General features: G+C 43.9%; 1 long non-coding RNA gene across 1 annotated transcript; it reads right to left on the bottom strand.

Annotated features, from left to right (window-relative positions):
* Positions 1-428: 428 nt before the first annotated feature.
* LOC115161529 (uncharacterized) lies at positions 429-1,222 on the bottom strand. The gene is made up of 2 exons (XR_003869279.1): positions 1,185-1,222; positions 429-551 (listed from the first exon to the last, which is right to left on the bottom strand). It is a non-coding gene; the product is annotated as an uncharacterized LOC115161529 (long non-coding RNA).
* Between the last annotated feature and the right edge of the window lie 23,921 nt (positions 1,223-25,143).

The following is a 25,143-nucleotide window of genomic DNA, read 5'->3' as shown; positions in this document are numbered from 1 at the left end:
CGCACCTACTGCCTCTTAAATCTGAATGATTGGCTATGAAAAGCCAAATTACATTTAATCCTGAGGTGCTGACCTGCTGCACCCTCTACAACCACTGTGATTAATATTATTTGACCATGCTGGTCATCTATGAACGTTTAAACATCTTGGCCATGTACTGTTATAATCTCCACCCGGCACAGCCAGAAGACGACTGGCCACCCCTCAGAGCCTGGTTCCTCTCTAGGTTTATTCCTAGGTTCCTGCTTTTCTAGGGAGTTTTTCCTAGCCACCGTACTTCTACATTTGCATTGCTTGCTGTTTGGGGTTTTAGGCTGGGTTTCTGTATAGCACTTTGTGACATCGGCTGATGTAAAAAGGGCTTTATAAATACATTTGATTGAAATTTGATTGATTGAACACAAATGAAGGCCGGTCTACACACCACATGAGGGACAGAGTTTTACTGTGTTACAAATGTATTTCTTGCACTTGATGCATGTATACTGTGTCTTCCTGTCCTTGGGTCCACATACATCACAGCGCTTCTTCATGTTGCTACCGGCTGCAATCTAGAATGATGAAAACACTTAGTTCAGGAATTTTACTAACATCTCACTCACATATATAGTTACAGCAGGCCATGTTAGGGGAGTCAGACACACACACACACACAACAACAACATCACTCACATATATAGTTACAGCAGGCCAAGTTAGGGGAGTCAGACACACACATGCAACAACATCACTCACATATATAGTTACAGCAGGTCATGGTAGGAGAGTCAGACACACACATACAACAACATAACTCACATATATAGTTACAGCAGGCCAAGTTAGGAGAGTCAGACACACACATGCAACAACATCACTCACATATATAGTTACAGCAGGCCAAGTTAGGGGAGTCAGACACACATACAACAACATCACTCACATATATAGTTACAGCAGACCAAGTTAGGGGAGTCACACACACACGCATGCAACAACATCACTCACATATATAGTTACAGCAGGCCAAGTTAGGGGAGTCAGACACACACACATACAACAACATCACTCACATATATAGTTACAGCAGGCCAAGTTAGGGGAGTCAGACACACGCATGCAACAACATCACTCACATATATAGTTACAGCAGGCCAAGGTAGGGGAGTCAGACACACGCATGCAACAACATCACTCACACTTACTTCCGGTTTTGGAGTTGTTGGTTCTGTGGGTCGGGCGGATGGGGCACCAGCGTCCTCCTCCTGAATCCTCACGATGGCTGCAGAAGCTGGGGTCCTTTGGATATGTTGCCTCCTCTGGATTTGCCTCAGGGTTCTTCTTTTGCAGCTGTAGCCAGTCTCCAGCTTGTCTAAATTGTCCACCTCTCCTTTTGTGGCATTGTAATCCATTATAATTTCTGTTTTTTTATGTTCTTGGCCACAGATTCTCCCATCCCTATGCAGCATACTCATGAGTACCACATTTTGGCCTTTCTTTGGCACGTAGGACACTAGGGACGTGTCGGCCATGAACACAAACTTAGAGTAATTGATAGGCCTGTTCCGTGTCTTCAGCAGCTGAGGTGTGAGCTCTGACTTGTTTTTTCGTACTGTTCCTACTATCGTCAGCTTCCTCTTGAGGAGCTCCTGTCCCAGCTTGTTCAAAGTAAAAAAGTTATTGCATGTGATGTTGTGGCCACGGAGTCCTTGTGTCACGTCCAGGACAACCCGCTTCCCCATATACACTTGCAAGTTCCACGCATATGATGAAGCAGCATCACAGGCAGCCCAGATCTTGATACCATATTTTGCGGGTTTAGATGGTATGTACTGCCTGAAGAGGCAGCGGCTCCTAAATTGCATAAGCTTATCATCAACAGTAACATTCAACCCAGGGTTGTAAAATGGGAAGGCAGTCCACCCTCATGTCCCACACTGACCTGATTGCAGCTAGCTTGTCTCTCTGCCGCCGAGCTGGTCTGGTGTCTCGGGTTATCAAAGCGGATAATCCTGGAAATAATGTGGAAGTTTTCCAGGGACATTATTGCACGGAAAAGTGCTCTGCCAGTTTCTGCATCCCACAGAGATTCTGTGGACTCCCCATTGGATCTGAAAACACCAGCAAGTATACGAACCCCAAAGTATGCATGTAAATGAGTTTGGTCCATCTCCTTCTATTTCTCTCCAAAAACATGCCTTCCCTCCAAATTATTCAGTTCAAAAGAAGACTTTACGTCTTGCGCATGAGTAACCACCATCCGCGTCGGCCCTGGTTGTATCCTTATCACATTGGCAGCCATGCGGGGTGGCTCATTCCTTGGGCAGGAAGACCATTCAATGTCACAATTCTTTTACATCCATATTTTTCCTCCTGCAGGCTGCTGACGGGCTGGTCCTGGGGCAGGCTGCTGACGGGCTGGTCCTGGGGCAGGCTGCTGACGGGCTGGTCCTGAGGCAGGCTGCTGACGGGCTGGTCCTGGGGCAGGCTGCTGACGGGCTGGTCCTGGGGCAGGCTGCTGACGGGCTGGTCCTGGGGCAGGCTGCTGACGGGCTGGTCCTGGGGCAGGCTGCTGACGGGCTGGTCCTGGGGCAGGCTGCTGACGGGCTGGTCCTGGGGCAGGCTGCTGACGGGCTGGTCCTGGGGCAGGCTGCTGACGGGCTGGTCCTGGGGCAGGCTGCTGACGGGCTGGTCCTGGGGCAGGCTGCTGACGGGCTGGTCCTGGGGCAGGCTGCTGACGGGCTGGTCCTGGGGCAGGCTGCTGACGGGCTGGTCCTGGGGCAGGCTGCTGACGGGCTGGTCCTGGGGCTGGCTGCTGACGGGCTGGTCCTGGGGCTGGTTGCTGACGGGCTGGTCCTGGGGCTGGCTGCTGACGGGCTGGTCCTGGGGCAGGCTGCTGACGGGCTGGTCCTGGGGCAGGCTGCTGACGGGCTGGTCCTGGGGCAGGCTGCTGACTGGCTGGTCCTGGGGCTGGTTGCTGACTGGCTGGTCCTGGCTGCTGATGGGCTGGTCCTGGGGCAGGCTGCTGACGGGCTGGTCCTGGGGCAGGCTGCTGACGGGCTGGTCCTGGGGCAGGCTGCTGACGGGCTGGTCCTGGGGCAGGCTGCTGACGGGCTGGTCCTGGGGCAGGCTGCTGACGGGCTGGTCCTGGGGCAGGCTGCTGACGGGCTGGTCCTGGGGCAGGCTGCTGACGGGCTGGTCCTGGGGCAGGCTGAGGGTCAATCTCATCCTCTTCTTCCAACTCACTGTCAGACTGCGAATGGACAGAGACATGATCCTCATATTCTGAAAATTCTTCATCTTCCAAATTGGAAGACACTCCTTCCACACTAGCTTCTCTCTCTGCAAAAATTATTTGTAAGGCCCTCTGAGCATAGATAATTTTTTCCATACTGATTGATTGTGGTAAGAAGCCACACATGCAAAGCTATTTATTTGTTGTGTCCCTCCCCCAATTTGCTCCTGGCTGGGGTAGAGTGTGGGAAAATACAGCATTTTCCCACACTCTATAGAACTAATGTATTGTAATAACATTGTGCAGGTTCCTGCAAGACATTGGGTAGTTTCACACACTACAAAAGGTAAAGAGTATGAGAAAAGCAGGAGACAGGCAGGGAGGAGGAAGACAGAGTGAAGGCACACAGCAAACCTTTTTGATTTTTACTTGTTTTCACCTACACACTTTTATTACCCTCAGGTTCAGTGGAACCGAACACCACATATGTAATATAAATGTGTAGGGGGTTCACAGTGTGCACTCAATGAAAATGTGTTATTTTACATGTTCTTCACAGAAAATGAGCCAAGGCCAATAAGTCTCAGGTTGAAAAAAAATATATAATATAATTTTTCTTTTAGTAAACATTGAAAATGGGTCCCACAGACCCGAACACCACACACGGGTTAAGTATGTAGTATACAGTATGTTAGTATGGGTATTCGAACACAGCTTTTGTCTCTCCCGCATATCTGGTCGGTCGTTTACCACCCTGTGGTCGATGGTGTAATTGCAACATATTTTCCTGAGTACAGACGCACGCACGAGGAAACGGCTATACCTACAATGCCTGGAATGCTACGAAACACCAGAAATAGTTGTTGTCATTTCTTTGGCTGTGTGCACAAAACTGATTTCAGCATTTAGAAACATCGCCTATTGTGTTATATCAGTCAGACGTTTAAAAAGTCAACATATAAATAATTTCTATCGTGTTGCATGATGGGAAAATAGTCTGACAGCGATATAATCTAATAAAACCAAAGTAGTCGCTTTTCCCTCGCTCTGTCCACAACTGCTATCATAAACGTCATTAATTAGTTTGGACTGGAATGAGTGCCCATCCACCGACTTGTAAACGTTTACTCACACTTACCTGGCAAAGGAGATAATGTATTCAGCAACCGTGACTGCATAAATTGTGATAATGGGGGGCTGCATTCGTTCTCTCTGATCTTGTTGTTCAAATAGTGTTGGTTTGAAATAAAGCAGCCACTGTTATGGGCCCAGTTTTCATTCTAATATATGTTGAGTTTAGTGTTGAGAATGACATTTGTAAGCATTTATTTTCGCTTTACTTTAGTTATAGTCATCGGATGAATGGTTTAGCATATATTTCAAAGTGAACGAGGCCTAGTTAACGTTACTACTGTAGATTAATTTTCTCTTTTGAATACCCCCAATGCGTGTAATCTGTTATTGTAGTACTGATACTTATTCCTATCATGTTGTTATAATGTATAGGCCTACTTGTGAATGGATTGTCTTGTGTCCTCAGACATAATGGATTGAGGTGTTTTATTTGCTAGATAATAAAGCAAACAGTTATAGATCACTGCTCATTGTAACATAAATAACTTACACAATTGTATGATGCTATAGTTAGTTCATTTTGTTAAAATTAAGAGGAAATTGATTGAATGACTTTTGGAGAATCACATTAACTTGAAAAGTTTGCGTAAAGTTCAAGTGTCCAGCATCTGACAGATGTAAGCTACCGTTAAAAAGTTTGGGGTCACTTAGAAATGTCCTTGTTTTTGAAAGAAAAGCACATTTTTTGTTCATTAAAATAACATCAAATTGATCAAAAATACAGTGTAGACATTGTTAGTGTTGTAAATGACTATTGTAGCTGGAAACAGCTGATTTTTTTTATGGAATATCTACATAGGCGTACAGAGGCCCATTATCAGCAACCATCACTCCTGTGTTCCAATGGCACGTTGTGTTAGCTAATCCAAGTTTATCATTTTAAAAGGCTAATTGATCATTAGAAAACCCTTTTGCAATTATGTTAGCACAGCTGAAAACTGTTGTACTGATTAAAGAAGCAATGAAACTGGCCTTCTTTAGACTAGTTGATTATCTGGAGCATCAGCATTTGTGGGTTTGATTACAGGCTGAAAATGGCCAGAAACAAACCACTTTCTTCTGAAACTCGTCATTCTATTCTTGTTCTGAGAAATTAAGGCTATTCCACGCGAGAAATTGCCAATAAACTGAAGATCTCGTACAACGCTGTGTACTACTCCCTTCAGAGAACAGAGCAAACTGTCTCTAACCAGAATAGAAAGAGGAGTGGGAGGCCCTGGTGCACAACTGAGCAAGAGGACAAGTACATTAGAGTGTCTAGTTTGAGAAACAGACGCCTCAAAAGTCCTCAACTGGCAGCTTCATTAAATGGTACCCACAAAACACCAGTCTCAACGTCAACAGTGACGAGGCGACTCTGGGATGCTGGCCTTCTAGGCAGAGTTGCAAAGAAAAAGCCATATCTCAGACTGGCCAATAAAAATAAAGATTAAGATAGGCAAAATAGCACAGATACTGGACAGAGGAACTCTGCCTAGAAGGCCAGCATCCTGGAGTCACCTCTTCACTGTTGACGTTGAGACTGGTGTTTTGCGGGTACTATTTAATGAAGCCGCCTATGTTGATATTCCATAAAAAATCCTCAGTTTCCAGCTACAATAGTCATTTACAACATTAACAATGTCTACACTGTATTTCTGATCAATTTGATGTTATTTTATTAGACAAAAAAATCAGCTTTTCTTTCAAAAAACAAAAACAACAAACATTTCTAAGTGACCCCAAACTTTTGAACGGTAGTGTATAAGCATAACTTAGCCTGCTTTGCTTTCTGTTGTTGGGAATTGATTAGGTCTATGTCGCCGAGGCGCATCAACTTTTTATAGTCTACCCAAATCACCTTTCGCCGCTTAGCCTGAATACGCCCGATCTCACTAGCTAAGCAGGGTCGGGCCTGGTAGTACCTGAATGGGAGACCGCTTGGGAATACCAGGTGCTGTCAGCCAGCCCAGTATGGTGTACTATTGTATTATTTTGTCAGAGGCAACTGTCTAATATTGATTAACAATATAATTGTGTATGTTAATGTTACATTTTGCTTTTTGGGACTGTTTGGCTGTAAATGTCTATTTAAAGTTCAGAATATAGAATGTTAGGAACACTGCTACTAGTTACAGCAACTGAGAGTGTTACAAAATTTCGCTACACCCACAATAACATCTGCTAAATATGAGAATGTGACCAATACAATTTGAATAATGTTTGTTTCACTGTACACTTTTTCCAGAGATATGAACTTCAAATAGTTGATCCAACCAATATTACTTTTCTTACCTGCAAACCAGCCTAAATGCGCCTATTACGTTCCCCAGTTTCTGTGTTGTGGTTTTGTTTGTATGTGTGTGTTTCAGGATGGCTTCCTGGATTCCCCCAAGCAGCTGATTGGTCTGCCTCATTGATGATTGGAAAGCTGACCCCGCCCCCTCGTCAGGATACAGCGGTATCCCATTACAGACTCCTTCTCCAGCTATATAAGCCAGTGTTCTGTTGCTCAGAAGAGAGATGATGAGTGTGTCCTGTGTTGGTTGTTGTTAAGAGAGCTGATTTATATAGCCTGTGTTGGTTGTTTCTCAGAGAGAGCTGATGGTTATGTTCTGTGTTGGTTGCTCAGACAGAGAGCTTATTAGTATGTCCTGTTTTTGCTGAGACAGGTTTTTGTTAAGTACTTTGTAGCCGCTGCTTCTAAGGTATGTGTCCCCATAGGACGCAGTGTTTTTGACTATTGAAATTGTTACGTTTGTATTTTTCTGTTTCAGTTGTTCCCAGGGGGAAGGGGAAGGCACCTAGGGAGTGCTTAGGCAAGAGGCCCACGGGCATACATAACCTGTAGTATTCACTGTCTATGCACACTAGGTAAGACCTGGGCGGACCAGCCCCTGTATTTTGGTTAGCGCACCAGGTGGTGCTAAGTTAGGTAAGTAGTGGGTATGCAGGTAAGGTAGGAGAGGGGAGCTTTGACATTTACTTTCTTTGCTTTGGTTCCGTTCAGCCCCTTTTCCCCAAATTTACCGCGTGAAGGAAGCAATAAATTCTGAGTAAACGGTCAATTCTCTGCCTTTGTCATCCTTACTCGCACCTACAGTCCCATACCTCTTTCGCTCCACGGGGATTTGAGTTGTAGCAGGGTGTTGCGTTCCCTCTTCCTGGAGGTGTACGTAACAGCGCCCTATCTCCGAAACTAAGTAGTCGGCCAGGTTAGTACTTGGATGGGAATACTGTGCTGTAAACTTTTCTCAATTTGACCAGTAGAGGTAGCTATAAAGAGTAGTTTTCACATTTTATCAGACCAACTGCATATTATTTATTACGTTAACAGATATGTGCATTCAATACATGCCTTTTCTGGTTCCCTTGAGATGTTCAAAGCTAATGATTTTGTCATGTTGCCACTGTTTCGCCAATGGTGGTGCCGATCTCTTAAACTGTGTTAGTCTCAAATTAACAGGTTTTGTTTTAGGTATGTACTATTGTTGCAGTCCGAACAACATATCAGAACTGTTGACTGTATGAAATCGATTGAATAATGGAGTAGGAATAAGAGCAAAGTGGTGGGGTGCCTGTGAGTCACATCAAATGTGTACTGAACTGCTGTGCTCCATTGTTTACACAGCCATACCACCCAGGGTTGCTGTATGCTTTTTGGTTTATAGATGGCGCCCTTGTACTGTATTACATTATCCCAAGTGAAGATTAAGATCCTGTAAAGACCTACCGGTAATTGGATGTGTGTATGTCCAGTTGCTCTACTGAATGAAGGTACCGTATTTCTTTACTCATCCATTTATGTTGCGAAGGCTATATTGTCCCAATTCCCAATACGTTAGCCTAATGCAATATATTCTAAAAGCTTTGTACAAATTACAAATCTGCAATAATTAGATCTAGATCAGTAATGGGCTCTGTCAGAATAAAGGACGCAATGTTCAGTGTTCTGGTGTCAGGGTGTCTACGGAGTGTAAGCCTACTAAACCTCTGAGGTGCCTCCTGAGTCCAGGCAGGGCATGGGAATAAGGTGAGGAATGCAGGGAATGTTAATGAGCCCAGTGGAAGTGCGTCAGCCCGGGTTTATTATGATCACGTAATGACCTCACTGCAGAGAGAGTGAGACCACCTGACTCTCCAATGGGCCGTGTTTCATTCCAATCAATTATCCCCTCATCACTTCTGCCCTCGCTCACTCCCCTTCATGAGTTATTGAATTGGACTGAATAGGTGAAAGCAGCTGGATCCGCCTGTTGAGTATTACTGCTGTAGTGGTACTCATGACCTAGACAGTAGATGTGTTCTGTAGGACTGTAGTTGATAACATCAGATAGCATCTCACTAAGCACTAGGCCTCCGGTCTTGCTCACTTCTTCATGTTAATCTGTTGCCATTGTTTTCTCACTTGTGGGTCTGTGTATATGCATGTCTACATGAAAAGAGGGATGGGTGGAGGGAAGGAGGCAGTAGGAGAACAAGCTAAACAACAAATGTTGCTGATGGAGGACTTGTGCTGTGCTGACCATCCCACCATCATTCATGACTGCACAGTGTCCATCACTGTCAATCTCTGACCTAGCCTGACCTGTAGACAATAATAGCCATAGCCCTGTTGTATTACTCCCTTCCTTCCTGTATGTCATCACTACACTCTTAGAAGAAGAAAAAGCTATCAAGAGCCTAAAATTGTTCCTCGGCTGTCCCCATAGTATAAGCCTTTGAAGAACCCTTTTTGGTTCCAGGTAAAATCCCTTTGGTTCCAGTTAGAACCTTTTAGGGTTCTACATGGAACCCAAAAGGGTTCTACTTGGAACCAAAAAGGGTTCTGTAAGAGTGTACGGCCAGAAGTTTTGTGACACTTTTTGAGACACTGCGCTTTTACCAGTATTCCAGCATGATCCACTAGGTTTGCTGTAGGTAGAACATCCTAGGAAAGGTTCTTTAACCCCCTAGCGTCAATTTCCTCACCCCCGTGGAAATTGAATTAACATAATAAAAAAATCCCCATTAAAAATCTGTCAGTTTAAGCTAGAGATATTGTGTTTTTTTGCATTGGATGCGTCTCAATCCACCGCGTCAGCTTATGTCACACTTCCGCATCTGCGGTGAAAGAGCTAGAGCGTTGTTTGTCAGACCATGAGACATCCTGAGAGTCGGTCTTCTCATCAAATCGTCTGTAGCGTTTGAACGGTTTGGCCTAAACTTTGGGCTACACACTATGACCCCTCTGTGCAAAGGTGAGACTCTCAAACATGTACATGTTATTCAATGCGTTTATATGGGCTAATAACAGTAAGGCCAAAATAATTATTTATAAAAAAATATATATATATTTTTTTACTTCAATGGGTTTTAAAAATCTTAATCAAATAGCTAAATGATCCTTGGTATGCCATTCTTAAAACAATTCCATATATCTTAGTAGAACCCCCCCCACATGAAAAGAGGGATGGGTGGAGAAAAGAGGGATGGGTGGAGGGATGGAGGGAGTAGGAGAACAAGCTAAACAACAAATGTTGCTGATGGAGGACTTGTGCTGTGCTGACCATCATCCCAACATCATTCATGACTCTGCACAGTGACCATCACTGTCTGACTCTGAACCTAGCCTGACCTGTAGACGGTAATAATCATAGCCCTATTGCATTAATCTCCCCCTTCCTTTCCCTTCCTTCCTTCTTTCCTGTATGTCATCACTACACTCTTAGAAAAAATACCTTCTTAAAACAATTCCATATAGCTTAGTAGAAATTTGTCACACTAACCACGTTTCCATCTACAGATTTTATGCGAGTAAACTCATACAGTACTGTAAAAAAAATCATGACAGCTGTGATGGCAACAGGACGTTTCAGTACAATTTTATAAATGCAGACATAATTTGTTAGTTCAACATGGTGGGATCTTTTTTGTGAAAATGTATAATGCGTGAAATGGCGGTGGGAATGTCTTTATGCGCAGATATTGATATAATAACCATCATATGGAAGTGAACTTGGAGTCACGTGATGCCATGTTGTGTGGTCCTTATTCTGGTGACATGATGATCAATGCTTGACTGCCAGTTGACATACAAATATTCTTGCTTTTATCCATGATACTCGCATCATGTAGACTAGCTTACCTGCACAGCCTACCCGCACTGTAGGCCTATTTGCAAGCTATTGGCTAGAGCGCACACGCCAAGACCAGAGTGGGCACATTTGATATTTAACGCAGCAGTTTTTGTGACAAAACTATTGGTAGAGTTTAAAATGTAATGGAAACACATTGACCTTCAGATTTTTATTAGGTGCATGAAAAATTATGTACCAAAAAGTACATTCTGTGTCCACTATGACATCACACACTGATTTTAATCAGCAACAAGTCAATTGGTGGTAAAGGCATATATTTTCTTTATGCATATTCTAGAATATTCACATGAAAATCTGTTGGATGGAAATCTAGCTATAGTGAAATATCAGACAGGCCCAGGTACCTACTGTTTTCTTGTTTTGTCAAAGTTGAGGTGAAGATCCTCGAGGCCCTGACCTGTTGATCAATACAATGCTTCGGGTTTTGATCTTAGTGCATTTAATTTTTTATATTGTAGTATTCCCTGCTAAAACCAGACATTGACTGACTGATTGGAGACAGCTTGTGTCAATTACAGAACATTTCCTAGGATTTCCAACTTGCACCAACACTAGTGGACAATGCTGGAGATACCGGTAAAAGCACAGTGCCTCAAATATTGCCCTAAAACTCCTGTCCTTAGTCATCACTGATCTGACATGGCTGGGCTGTGTGTCTGTGTTTGTGTGAGAGTGAGACAGAGAGAGACAACACGCAAATACTTATAGCTTGCTTTACAGGCACACACACCTCTACACACACTCATCTCATAGGAGATCTCTCATATCTTCAGCCACCTGGTTGTTATGCGTGCTGTGTCCCAGTCCTCTCTTCTCATGTAGAGTCATGAGCCTCCTCTCTCCTTCTGACACATCTAATCACTTCACTAAATCATATCAATGAGAGCCTGAGAGACTAATACCTCTCATCTGACACCTCACTGCCCTTATAGACGGGTTGGTTGTTTAACAACAAAACCAACGCTTCCGCAACTATGAGGCAAAACAGACAGGGTTGGCTTAGGTTGTTGACATAAATACATTTGCATAATGAGCACTTGTTGTCTCTCAATTACATCATTACAGTTGGTGATTAGCTAGCTAGCGAATTTTTGACATATTAGCATAGACGTTACATCAGTCAAGACACCTCAAAACAAGACATGATATCAAGAACAACATACAACTAGGTGAAAATAGCCACCTACGATTCCCCACATGGAAGCTATTTGTCATTTGTTGCTAGCTATGTGGCCATCCAGAATCACTACACACGGACTTCTGCCTTATTGAAGCGTGTGCATCGTTTTCATGACGTTGTCAGCTAACCCATCTAGTTTTCCACCTTTTTCTCTCCTTTTTTATGACAGTGTCCTTTCTTCCCCCACGTCACTTCTTGTATTTCTCTCTTTAATTGTGTCCTTTTTAATATTTTACACCTTTCAATCCTTTTCTCTCTCTCTTTCTTGAGTGATGTCTTGTCTATGACTTGTCTGTCATCTCCGGCTCTATTCCTCTGCAACCATCCCTGACAAACAGCCGGAAGATGCCAGAGACACAAACTCTACAGAATTATCATTGAAGGTGTGTGTGTGTTTGTGTGTGTGTCCAGGGTCACATTGCCTCTATAATCTATAGTAATCTCCCAAACATGATGGTCGGCAGCAGGAGATGTAATGCTCTTAAAGTTGATCAGACCTTATCTCCGTCTCACGCTGTCTCTCTCCCTCTCTCCAATCTCACTCTTGTCCGATACGATTACTAATTCTTAGTCACCTTTGGTCTTACCTTGGAGCAGGAATGTTCTTCCAACCAAAAGCTATGGACTATCTCCCATAAGAAGCTTGTGTGTTTGTGTTTGTGTGCGTGTGTGTGTTTGTGTGCGTGCATGTGACCTACAGTGAGGTCCAAAAGTATTTTAACAGTGACACATTTCTTTATTGTTTTGGCTCTGTACACCAGCACTATTGGAATTGTAGAATGACTATGAGGTTAAAGTGCAGACTGTCAGCTTTAATGTGAGGATATTGTCATCCATATCGGGTGAACCATTTAGAAATTACAGCACTTTTTGTACATTGTCCACCATTTTAGGGAACCAAAAGTATTTGGACATATTCTCTTATGTGTATTAAAATAGTCAAAAGTTTAGTATTTGGTCCTATATTCATAGCACACAATGACTATATCAGGCTTGTGACTCATGTATTGTGTCATTTTGAAGTCACTTTTATTGTAAATAACAATATATTTCTATTTCTAGAAAGTTACATAGGCATAAATATCATACCCCCAAAAGTGCTATCCTCCCCTGTTATTGGTAATGGTGGCGGTTAGCATGCCTTTGTGCCTCTGTAACTTTCTCACTCATCATTATTCAGGATTCATTCAGGATTATCCGGAATCATGGTAGCGTCCACATTCATGTAAAAGTGTATTCAATTCTTATTTACAATAAAGGTGACTCCAAAATGACACTACATTAATTATCATTCATTTCTATTGGGCACAAACTAATTTGAAACACAGCCTTAACAAACTGCAAATGCATCCAACAAATTTGTAGAGTCACAAGCTCGATGTAGTCATTGCATGCTAGTAATATGGGATACGTGAATTTGTCCAAATATATTTGTTTCCCTAAAATGGGTGACTATGTACAAAAAGTACCCTCAAATTAAACTTTAACCTCATAGTCATTGTATCATTTCAAATCCAAAGTGCTGAAGTACAGAGTCAAAACAACAAAATAAAATAGTCACTGTCCAAATACTTGTGGACCTCAATGTATGTACCCAGAACAGTATTACTGACATGGTTAGAGCATTGGGCGAGTAACCAAAAGGTTGCTAGATCAAATCCCCGAGCTGACAAAGTAAAAATCTGTCGTTCTGCCCCTGAACAAGGCAGTTAACCCACTGTTCCCCGGTAGGCTGTCATTGTAAATAACAATTTGTTCTTTAACTAACTTGCCTAGTTAAATAAATAAAATAAAAAATCTCTTTGGAATATCCTGCTTGAACTCTGAAATATAACTCTGAACACCAAGGACGTAGTAACTTACTGTAGTATCTAACTGAGGAGTTTACTTCTAAATGAGTTACTATTTAAATTAGGAGTTAGTGTCTAAGTAAAACCTTCCCTCTGTCTGCCACACTCACACACACCTTGGGAACACACTCATGACATTGGATATGCTGTAGCTAGGCAAACATGGTTCACTTGTACATTATTACATTTCTTGGCTTAACTCAATTCACTTTTGACAATATCTTATATTGCTTGCAGCGTCAGACAGTACAGTACATTTATTTATAACGTTGGAAACCCCATTTGATAGTGATGTATGTGTGTGTATTGTATTTTAGGCTCTATATGAACGGTTCTGTTGTTCCTAGCAAAAGTGAATTGGAAAGCTCCAGTTATAGCCCATTGTCAAACTCAATGGTCTGCGGGTTTTCGCTCCTCCTTTGTTGGTCATTGATTAGTTAGGAATTCCCCTCGCCTGGCTGTCTATAGGTCTGAATTTGACACAAAATGACAGCCTACCAGGAATGAACACCTCTGGCCTACAGTGTGGACCAACTACACTCTTAGAAAAAAGGGTTCCAAAAGGGTACTTTGGCTGTCCCCATAAGATAACTCTTTTTGGTTCTAGGTAGAACCCTTTTGGGTTCCATGTAGAATCCTCTGTAGAAAGGGTTCTGCATGGAACCCAAAATGGTTCTACATGGAACCGAAAGGGTTCCCTGCACACATAGCACACAATGACTATATCAGGCTTGTGACTCATGTATTGCGTCATTTTGAAGTCACTGTTATTGTAAATAACAATATATTTCTAAACACTTCTACATTAATGTGGATGCTACCATAATTACGGATAGTCCTGAAGCAATCATGAATGATGATGAGTGAGAAAGTTACATAGGCATAAATATCATACCCCCAAAAGTGCTAACCTCCCCTGTTATTGGTAATGGTGGCGCAAGGCTCTCGAAAGGGTGGTGCGGTCTGCACAACGCATCACCGGCATCACCGGCAAACTACCTGCCCTCCATGACACCTACAACACCCGTTGTCACAGGAAGGCCAAAAAGATCATCAAGGACAACAACCACCCGAGCCACTGCCTGTTCACCCCGCTATCATCCAGAAGGCGATGTCAGTACAGGTGCATCAAAGCTGGGACTGAGAAATTGAAAAACAGAGTCTATCTCAAGGCCATCAGACTGTTAAATAGCCATCACTAACTCAGAGAGGCTGCTGCCTACATTGAGACCCAATCACTGGCCCCTTTAATAAATGGATCACTAGTCACTTTAAACAATGCCACTTTAAATGATGCCACTTTAATGTTTATATATCTTACATTACTCTGGCGGAGATCTTTGTGGGCTATACTCGGCCTTGTCCCGGGATGGTATGTTGGTGGTTGGAGATATCCCTCCAGTGGTGTGGAGGCTGTGCTTTGGCAAAGTGGGTGGGGTTATATCCTACCTGTTTGGCCCTGTCCGGGGGTTTCATCGGATGGGGCCACAGTGTCTCCTGACCCCTCCTGTCTCAGCCTCCAGTATTTATGCTGCAGTAGTTTATGTGTCGGGGGGCTAGGGTCAGTCTGTCACATCTGGAGTATTTCTCTTGTCTTTTCCGGTGTCCTGTGTGAATTTAAATATGCTCTCTCTAATTCTTTCTTTCTTTCTCTCTCTCAGAGGACCTGAGCCCTAGGACCATGCCTCAGGACTACCTGGCTTGATGACTCCTTGCTGTCTCCAGTTCACCTGGCCACGCTGCTGCTCCAGTTCCAACTGTTCTGCCTGCAGCTATGGAACCCTGACCTGTTCACCGGACCTGCTACCTGTCCCAGACCTGCTGTCCCAGACCTGCTGGAACCCTGACCTATTCACCGGACGTGCTACCTGTTCCAGACCTGCGGTTTTTAACTCTCTAGAGACAGCAGGAGCGGTAGAGATACTCTCAAAGATCGGCTATGAAAAAGCCAACTGACACTTACTCTTGTGTTACTGACTTACTGACAACTACTATGATTATTATTATTTGACCATGCTGGTCATTTATGAACATTTGAACATCTAGGCCATGTGCTGTTATAATCTCCACCCGGCACAGCCAGAAGAGGACTGGCCACCCCTCATAGCCTGGTTCCTCTCTAAGTTTCTTCCTAGGTTTTGGCCTTTCTAGGGAGTTTTTCCTAGCCACCGTGCTTCTACACCTGCATTGCTTGCTGTTTGGGGTTTTAGGCTGGGTTTCTGTACAGCACTTTGAGATATCAGCTGATGTAAGAAGGGCTATATAAATACATTTGATTTGATTTGATTTGATTTACTCATCTCACATGTATATACTGTACTTTATATAATCTACTGCACCTTGCATATGCCGCTCAGCCATCGCTCATCCATATATTTATAGGTAAATATTTTCATTCACCCCTTTAGATTTGTGTGTATTAGATAGTTGGTGGGGTATTGTTAGATTACTTGTTAGATTTGTGTGTATAAGGTAGTTGTTGGGAATTGTTAGATATTACTTGTTAGATATTACTGCACTGTTGGAACTAGAAGCACAAGCATTTCGCTACACTCGCATTAACGTCTGCTAACCATGTGTATGTGACCAATACAATTTGATTTGATTTGATGAGGCAATAGCTACACTTGTCTACTCCCATGGTTGTGTTAATTAGGCGCAAATCAGGATAAAACATTTCATGCTGTATGATTGATTTTTCTACACCAATTACGCAGTTGAGCATTTCTCATAATTCCAACCTTTCCTCCATGAGTTTTGGTGGGCGTGTCACATTGTCTGAGAATGGATGACATCATGTACATACGACCTCAATCAGCCTGACTAACCGGTGTCTGTTTAAAGCCTGTCTTTTTACTGTTGTTTTATTTCTTTACTTACCTATTGTTCACCTAATACCTTTTTTGCACTATTGCTTAGAGCCTGTAAGTAAACATTTCACTGTAAGGTCTACACCTGTTGTATTCGCCACACGTGACAAGTCAACTTTGATTTGATTTGATCACTGACAGTGCAGATGACATCACTGACACTCCCTGTGGGTCATTGTGTCATTTCCTGTCCTTTGTCCCTCTGTCTGGGTCCCTGTCCCTAGAGAAAGAGAGGGGGGGGGGGGTCAGAGAGAGAGGGGGGGTAGAGAGAAAGAAGGAGGGGGTAGAGAGAGAAATGAGGTGAGACAGAAAAACAAGAGTAAATAGAGTTTGAAAGATGAGAGAAAAACAGAAGAAGACGATGAGAGGATAAAGGTAAGAGGCTGAAAGAGAGGGAGGGTGATTCATCAGGCTTACGTCAGTCAGTCCAACCTTGTATGGACCACAATCGATCGTTGAGCAGTTCAAAGAAAAGCACTGGCCGATTTTTTTAAAGAGTTACCCTGTGAACCATTGAATGAACATTAATGGCACCTGTCTTTGGGCTGTCTGTATTGTTGGATGTAGCCTATATGTTTTGTGTTGTGCGTCATCACTGCAGTATGGATGCTTGTGGGGTTGTTTGTACTGTACGTGTGTCAGTGTGTGTTTAGAAATGAATGTATTCATACATTCATACGAGTGTCTTTTGTTATCGTGTGTGTGTGTGTGTGTGTGTGTTTGTTTGCATGGAAGTCTATCTGTCTGCGGGTGTGTATTCATGGCCCAGCTCAGCACCAGTCAATGTTTTCCCTTTTAATGTGACACAGTGCTCAGGAGGACAAAGAAATGTCTGGCTCATCTGCAAACACACCTCTCCTCTTTTCTCTGAGTCAACCTACCGCTGGCGAAAGCGGGATGACGCAGAGCTGTCCAGTACTTACTCAAATGACCGGGGGAGAGAGGTGGAGGGGAGGTGTGTGTGTGTGTTGTGGGATGGATTATGAGTGAGATCTTCCCTATCGTCACCTGCTTGTTGGCTCATCTTGGCTCATCCTGTGTTAATGTCACTGTGTGTGTGTGTGTGTGTGTGTGTTCAGTCTAGCAGATATGAACTCCCCTAGGGGGTGTTTAGTGTTTAAATGCCTATGGCAGCATAACTCAGAGATTATGAGTGGAGGGAGTGGGTCGAGGGTTGAAATATTTATACCAGGCTTACTGGTACAGTCAGACTCACTGGGGCTCCATAGGGAACAGACTTCTAGGGAGCATGCAGGCTTGATATAAGACTGCTGTGTGCGTGTGCGTGTGTGTGTGTGTGTGTGTGCGCGCGCAAGCGTGTGTGCGTTCATGTGTGACAGAGAAAGAGTGTGTATGTGTTTCTCAACATCTCACATTGATATTCCATTCAGTGGGGTGCAGTAGGTACAGACACGGTCATGCCGTTATTATTAAAGCTGATAATAAAGACTGAAGAGTTGGCGCCCTCCTTGGAGCGATGCTGAGAACAGGGGTGGTACATTCTTGTGGGGCACAAACATTTACCATTTAGCGGGGAGTGTGCTACAGTTACGAGGGTACACTCAGCAATAAAGGTTTAGATTTGTTCCTAAAGGGGTACAACCATTTGTCACTGGGGTGGGACCCTGTAAGGTCCTCCTTTCTACTTTTAGTTATAGGTGCTTAATTGTGTGCCTTGCCTTTTTGAGTGAATTGTAGAGTTACCACCCATGACAGTATTTGTTAGTGACAATAACGCCATGATTGAATTCATTAATTTCAGTCCTGTGGCCTTCACTTCGTGAGTTCTAGGCGTACAGTATATTATCATACAAATTATGCTCTTCCTGACAATACATTACTCATAAGGCCTTATTCTGAGACGTAGTTTTACTCTAATACAGTTGCCTGAAACTCGTGGTTTACAGGCCACATCAGGCCTGCATGTAGGCTTGAAAAATTCTGGTAACTTTCCCAAAACCTTACCTGCAAGTCACATTATGCTGGCTTATAAAGGGATTTGTAATTCCTATTGGAATTCGTTAGTTCCTTTTAGGTGGCAAAAATTCATGATTGTACCTTATGGTGGGTATTGAGGGTACACAACATATGTTTGTACCCTGGGAAACAGAACTGTACCTTCACATTGGACCCCTTTTTTGAGCAAGACTGTGATGGTTGTACCTTTTATATTCAATATTTGGGGTACAAAATGTACCATGATACTCTTTATCTTCACATGTACCCTACAAGGTACCGACCAGTACCATGTGACATCATTATGTGTACCTCTGAAGTGCATTATGTGTATTCTGATATTTTTGTTCTCCTGGGAACAATACTGTAACCTCATTTCTAAGAGTGTAGAAAGAGTGTTTGGTGTCAGTGAACACATTGTTCAATGTGTTACGTGACGTCAATGTGACCACAATGCCAAAAAATCTGACATTAGTGTGTGTGTTTGACTCGTGATGTGTGTGTTTATTAAAACAGCACAGTATCATCTCTTAGCACAAGATAAATACTCTATACGTACACAGAACAGTATCATCTCATGGAAACAAGATAAATACTCTATACGTACACAGAACAGTCTGGAGACCCCATATGTCGAACACATGCTACAGCGGCCCCTTATCTTGAGTGCACACACACACACACACACACACACACACACACACACACACACACACACACGCCTCGAGAATATACTGCTACACTATCAGATGACCTCAGTCACTTCCTGTCGTTGTTTATCTGTGTCAAAGTGCAGCACACAAAGAGTAGGCACACCACACTGACGGCTGGATCATGTTCTCTGCTTTAATGACATGAACATGCAGTACATACTCAAATAAAGTCACGTTTTCTGTGGTGAACTGGTAAAAGGGCCCAGAGTTGTCCCTGGTCAGGTCAGGTTTTAAGGAAAAACTCCCGGCACTAATCGTAGATCATACATTCTACTAATAGTCTGTAGAGCGAAGTGAGAAGGACGTAATAACCCTGAGCCGCCGCTCTTTCCACAGCCGTGTCTCTGTGGTGGGAAGTCATTTCCTCGTGTGCGTAAGTAGGTGAGGAGGATATCATTCTGTCTGTATTTGTGTTTGGTGCGTTTTCTCCCTTTGTTTGATATGCTTATCGCAGCACTGCACCTGTGAGAGCCACAACTGTCTCACTTCACTGGTGCATGAGAATTATTTTCCTTTCTCTCTCTCGCTCTCTCTCTCCCGTGCAAGCACAAACACCCAATCTTCCTGCTGCTTAGAATATAAACTGACACACACAGTGAGAGAAAGAGAGAGAGAGAGAGAAAGAGAGAGACACGCACACTCACATACGCACATCCCTAATCCTGAGGGGGCAAAAATACGTCAGCATCATTCATGGTTAATAAAAGCTAAGCTTAGGGGGAGGGAGTGAGGTAATAGAGAGGGGTAAAAGAGGGATGGAAGGGAAAGAAGTGGAGAGATGAAGATGAACAATAGCTGATGTTTATGATAACATGCAGCACCTCTGTCCCAGTGGGGTCGATAGATGTGATGTGTACTGTACATGTTATTGTCTTAGTGTGTATGTGTGTGTGTTCACTGTGTTGAGGACTGAAGCCATTGCCATTCTCTGTCAGACTGTTGGGTCCTTTGTGTTCCTGCTCCTCCATCATCACAGAGAGAGAGGAAGTGTGTGTGTGTGTGTGTTGTGTGTGTCCACCACGAACTGTCTTGATGTGCGGTCTACTCTGATCTACTCTGCCACATGCCTGTGGCTAGCCCTTTCCTGCAATCAGTCAACAAAAGCGCCCTCTTTGGCCTCATGGTGGGAATGTTATTCATGTAATTATTTTTTATAATTTCATAATTACTGAAATTACATTGAAAAAAATGCAGTGTTTCATTGGAAATGAATGTAATTCTAATGTAACAAAATGCAATGATGCTGTCGGTGTGATCAAAGCGTTAGCCTCCTTACATGAATGCATGCATTTCTCTACAGAAGAAATTGGCAACAATGTCAACTAAAGGTGTGTAAACCGGGACTGCTAATCACATTTTAATAGGTCAGGCTGTGTCACATGGGTGTCACAGCCTTTCTAGTAGAAAACAGTGATATTTACCTTTCCTGGAGGAAGACACAACTGTGTGACTATCAGCTGACTGAAGTCACATGGTCTGTGGTGCTGGCTGGAGGGATCAGCATGCCCAGCCATGAGTTTTATTAGTCATATGTACAGGATACATATGGTATACACCATCCAATGAAGTGCTTGCTTGCAGGTTCCTTCTCGCCAATGCAAATACAATAACAAATAATAAAATAATATGAACATAAACTAAATGGCTCATTAGAATAGAATAAACATTTTAGCATAAGTATAATACAGGATGTCCAATATTTACACGTGTTTTGGGGAAGAGGACATTGGAAGGCAAGTGTTTAATTTGTGCAGAATTAGCAATACTGTGCTGTGCATGCAGTATATATGAATACTGTGCTGTGCGGGTAGTATATATGAATATTGTGCTGTGCGGGCAGTATATATGAATACTGTGCTGTGCAGGTAGTATATAGGAATACTGTGCTGTGCGGGCAGTATATATGAATACTGTGCTGTGCAGGTAGTATATAGGAATACTGGACTGTGCAGCAGTATACAGGAATACTGGGCTGTGCGGCAGTATACAGAAATACTGGGCTGTGCGGGCAGTATATAGGAATACTGGACTGTGCGGCAGTATACAGGAATACTGGGCTGTGCGGGCAGTATATATGAATACTGGGCTGTGCATGCAGTATATATGAATACTGTGCTGTGCAGGTAGTATATATGAATACTGTGCTGTGCAGGCAGTATATATGAATACTGGGCTGTGCGGGCAGTATATAGGAATACTGGGCTGTGCGGGCAGTATATAGGAATACTGGGCTGTGCGGGCAGTATATAGGAATACTGGGCTGTGCGGGCAGTATATATGAATACTGGGCTGTGCAGGCAGTATATAGGAATACTGGGCTGTGCGGGCAGTATATAGGAATACTGGGCTGTGCATGCAGTATATGGGAATACTGTGCTGTGCATGCAGTATATAGGAATACTGGGCTGTGCGGCAGTAGACAGGAATACTGGGCTGTGCAGGCAGTATATAGGAATACTGGGCTGTGCGGGCAGTATATAGGAATACTGGGCTGTGCATGCAGTATATGGGAATACTGTGCTGTGCGGGCAGTATATAGGAATACTGGGCTGTGCGGCAGTAGACAGGAATACTGGGCTGTGCGGGCAGTATATAGGAATACTGTGCTGTGCATGCAGTATATAGGAATACTGGGCCGTGCGGGCAGTATATAGGAATATTGGGCTGTGCGGGCAGTATATAGGAATACTGGGCTGTGCGGGCAGTAGATATGAATACTGGGCTGTTCGGGCAGTATATAGGAATACTGGGCTGTGCGGCAGTATATGGGAATACTGGGCTGTGCGGCAGTAGACAGGAATACTGGGCTGTGCATGCAGTATATGGGAATACTGTGCTGTGCATGCAGTATATAGGAATACTGGGCTGTGCGGCAGTAGACAGGAATACTGGGCTGTGCGGCAGTATATGGGAATACTGGGCTGTGCATGCAGTATATAGGAATACTGGGCTGTGCGGCAGTATGTAGGAATACTGGGCTGTGCGGGCAGTATATAGGAATACTGGGCTGTGCGGGCAGTATATAGGAATACTGGGCTGTGCGGGCAGTATATAGGAATACTGGGCTGTGCGGGCAGTATATAGGAATACTGGGCTGTGCGGGCAGTATATAGGAATACTGGGCTGTGCGGCAGTATATAGGAATACTGGGCTGTGCGGGCAGTATATAGGAATACTGGGCTGTGCGGGCAGTATATAGGAATACTGGGCTGTGCGGGCAGTATATAGGAATTCTGGGCTGTGCGGGCAGTATATAGGAATACTGGGCTGTGCGGGGAGTATATAGGAATACTGGGCTGTGCGGGCAGTATATAGGAATACTGGGCTGTGCGGCAGTATATGGGAATACTGGGCTGTGCATGCAGTATATAGGAATACTGGGCTGTGCGGCAGTATATAGGAATACTGGGCTGTGCGGGCAGTATATAGGAATACTGGGCTGTGCGGCAGTATATAGGAATACTGGGCTGTGCGGCAGTATATAGGAATACTGGGCTGTGCGGCAGTATATGGGAATACTGGGCTGTGCGGCAGTAGACAGGAATACTGTGCTGTGCATGCAGTATATGGGAATACTGGGCTGAGCGGGTAGTATATAGGAATCCTGGGCTGTGCGTGCAGTATATAGGAATACTGGGCTGTGCGGGCAGTAGATAGGAATACTGGGCTGTGCGGGCAGTATATAGGAATACTGGGCTGTGCGGGCAGTATATAGGAATACTGGGCTGTGCGGGCAGTATATAGGAATACTGGGCTGTGCGGGCAGTATATAGGAATACTGGGCTGTGCGGCAGTATATGGGAATACTGGGCTGTGCATGCAGTATATAGGAATACTGGGCTGTGCGGCAGTAGACAGGAATACTGGGCTGTGCGGGCAGTATATAGGAATACTGGGCTGTGCGGGCAGTATATAGGAATACTGGGCTGTGCATGCAGTATATGGGAATACTGGGCTGTGAGGCAGTATATGGGAATACTGGGCTGTGAGGCAGTATATGGGAATACTGGGCTGTGAGGCAGTATATGGGAATACTGGGCTGTGAGGCAGTATATAGGAATATTGGGCTGTGCGGGCAGTATATAGGAATACTGGGCTGTGAGGCAGAGGCAGCTGGGTGCAGCGCTGGAGCTCTGGAGGTGACATCAGTTAGCTCTGACGCAAACAACACCAGCAGTAGCACTCACATGGATCTTTCACTCTCTCTCCCCCGCTCTCTCTCTTTCTCCCCATCTCTTTGTGTCTCTCTGTTTTCCTTTTCTTTCTTCTCTTTCTCTCTCCAGTAACACACACACACACACACACACACACACACACACACACACACACACACACACACACACACACACAGATGCAGACTGACTGACAGATGTCCTTCTCAGAAGATGTGTCAGCAGGCCACAGTACAGTAAAAGTTGATCTAAAATCCAGAAATTCAGAAATGAGTTACAGTTCATGTAAGGAAATCAGTCAATTGTAATAAATTATTCAGGCCCTAATCTATGGATTGCACATGACTGGGAATACAGATATGCATTGGTTGGTCACAGACACCTTAAAGAAAAGGTAGGGGCGTAGATCAGAAAACCAGTACCTGGTGTGACCATTTGCCTCATGCAGCATGACACATCTTCTTCGCATAGAGTTGATCAGGCTGTTGATTGTGGCCTGTGGAGTGTTGTCCCACTCCTCTTCAATTGCTGTGTGAAGTTGCTGGATATTGGCGGGAACTAGAACTTGCTGTCGTATCCGTCGATCCAGAGCAGTAGCGGTGCGTTTTGTAAAATCACTGGAGAAGCCAAGCCAGAAAAAAAGCCATATTACAACCTATGTGTTGTGATAATTACGTTGTTCGTTCTATAACCTGTTAGTTCATATGCCTTGCGACTGTGATATATAGGCCTAAGGCCGAGACAATAAGAAGATATAGTGGCAGAATAAATTAAACCACACATTTGTTTCATCACAAACCGGAGAGCAACCTCTGTCCTGTGAAGTCCACAAAGCATATTGCATGTAACAAACAGTTACATGACCTACAGCATGGTTGAGCAAGTTAATGTTTCTGACATTTTCAAACTACTAAATAGCTATTGATTTAAAACCATGGAGAGCACAGGAGGTTGGTGGCACCTTAATTGGGGAGGATAGGCTTGTGGTAATGGCTGGAGCGAAATAAGTGGAATGGTATGAAATACATCAAACACGTATTTATGCCATTCCATCGACTCCGTTCCATCCATTATTATGAGCCGTCCTCGCCTCAGTATCCTCCACTGATGAACAGGGCTCTGCCACTGACGGAAAACAAGCGCTGTCCATGGTTCGGATTTCTGTGCGTGTGTGTGCGTTCATGCAAGTAGAATTTTTTTTTAGACTCACATTACTTGTAAAGAAACCCCAATGCCATCCTCCTACCTGTCATGTTGACAAAATGTTCTTTGACTCAGTCATACAGTTCACGCATTTTGTTTTTGTTGTCCTAGGCTACCTGGCTAAAATAAGTGCTTGCTAGCCTAACTTTCTTTTTATGGGCAAAGTTAGCTAGTTAACATTAGCATACTACATCTAGCTACATGTTGAACTTCCATCCTCTCAGGCCAGGGGCACAATGTAGGTGTAACGTCTGCTTCCAACTCACACTCAAACACGTAGATCCCCTGAACGCAGCTCACTTTCCAGCCCACTTTCCAGCTCACACTCTCAAACACATAGACCCCCTGAACGCAGCTCACTCTCCAGATCCCAATCACCTGAGTTCTGATCACCTGTCCACACACCTGTATGTCATTAACACACACTATTTAGTTCAGTTCTTTGCACCCCATCATTGTGAGGTATTGTTTGTTTTGATACACATTCTATTCGGAGCACAGGTTTTCCCGTATTAGTCCTCCTGTGTATCATAGTTTTGGCCATCCTCACTGTTATGTACACCTCTTGGTGGAGGGAACGCAACACCCGCTACAACTCACATCCCCGTGGAGTGAAAAAGATATGTGATTGTAGGTGCGGGGAAGGATGACAGAGGCAGAGAATATTACTGTTTACAGGGAATTTATTTCCTTCACACGGTAATGTGGGGAAAAGGGGCTGGACGGAACCAA

The sequence above is a fragment of the Salmo trutta genome, chromosome 24, assembly GCF_901001165.1.
Source record: "Salmo trutta chromosome 24, fSalTru1.1, whole genome shotgun sequence".
Taxonomy (NCBI): Eukaryota; Metazoa; Chordata; class Actinopteri; order Salmoniformes; family Salmonidae; genus Salmo; species Salmo trutta.
The sequence above is the reverse complement of the archived record's forward strand: the minus strand, read 5'-3'. Positions and strand labels throughout refer to the sequence as shown.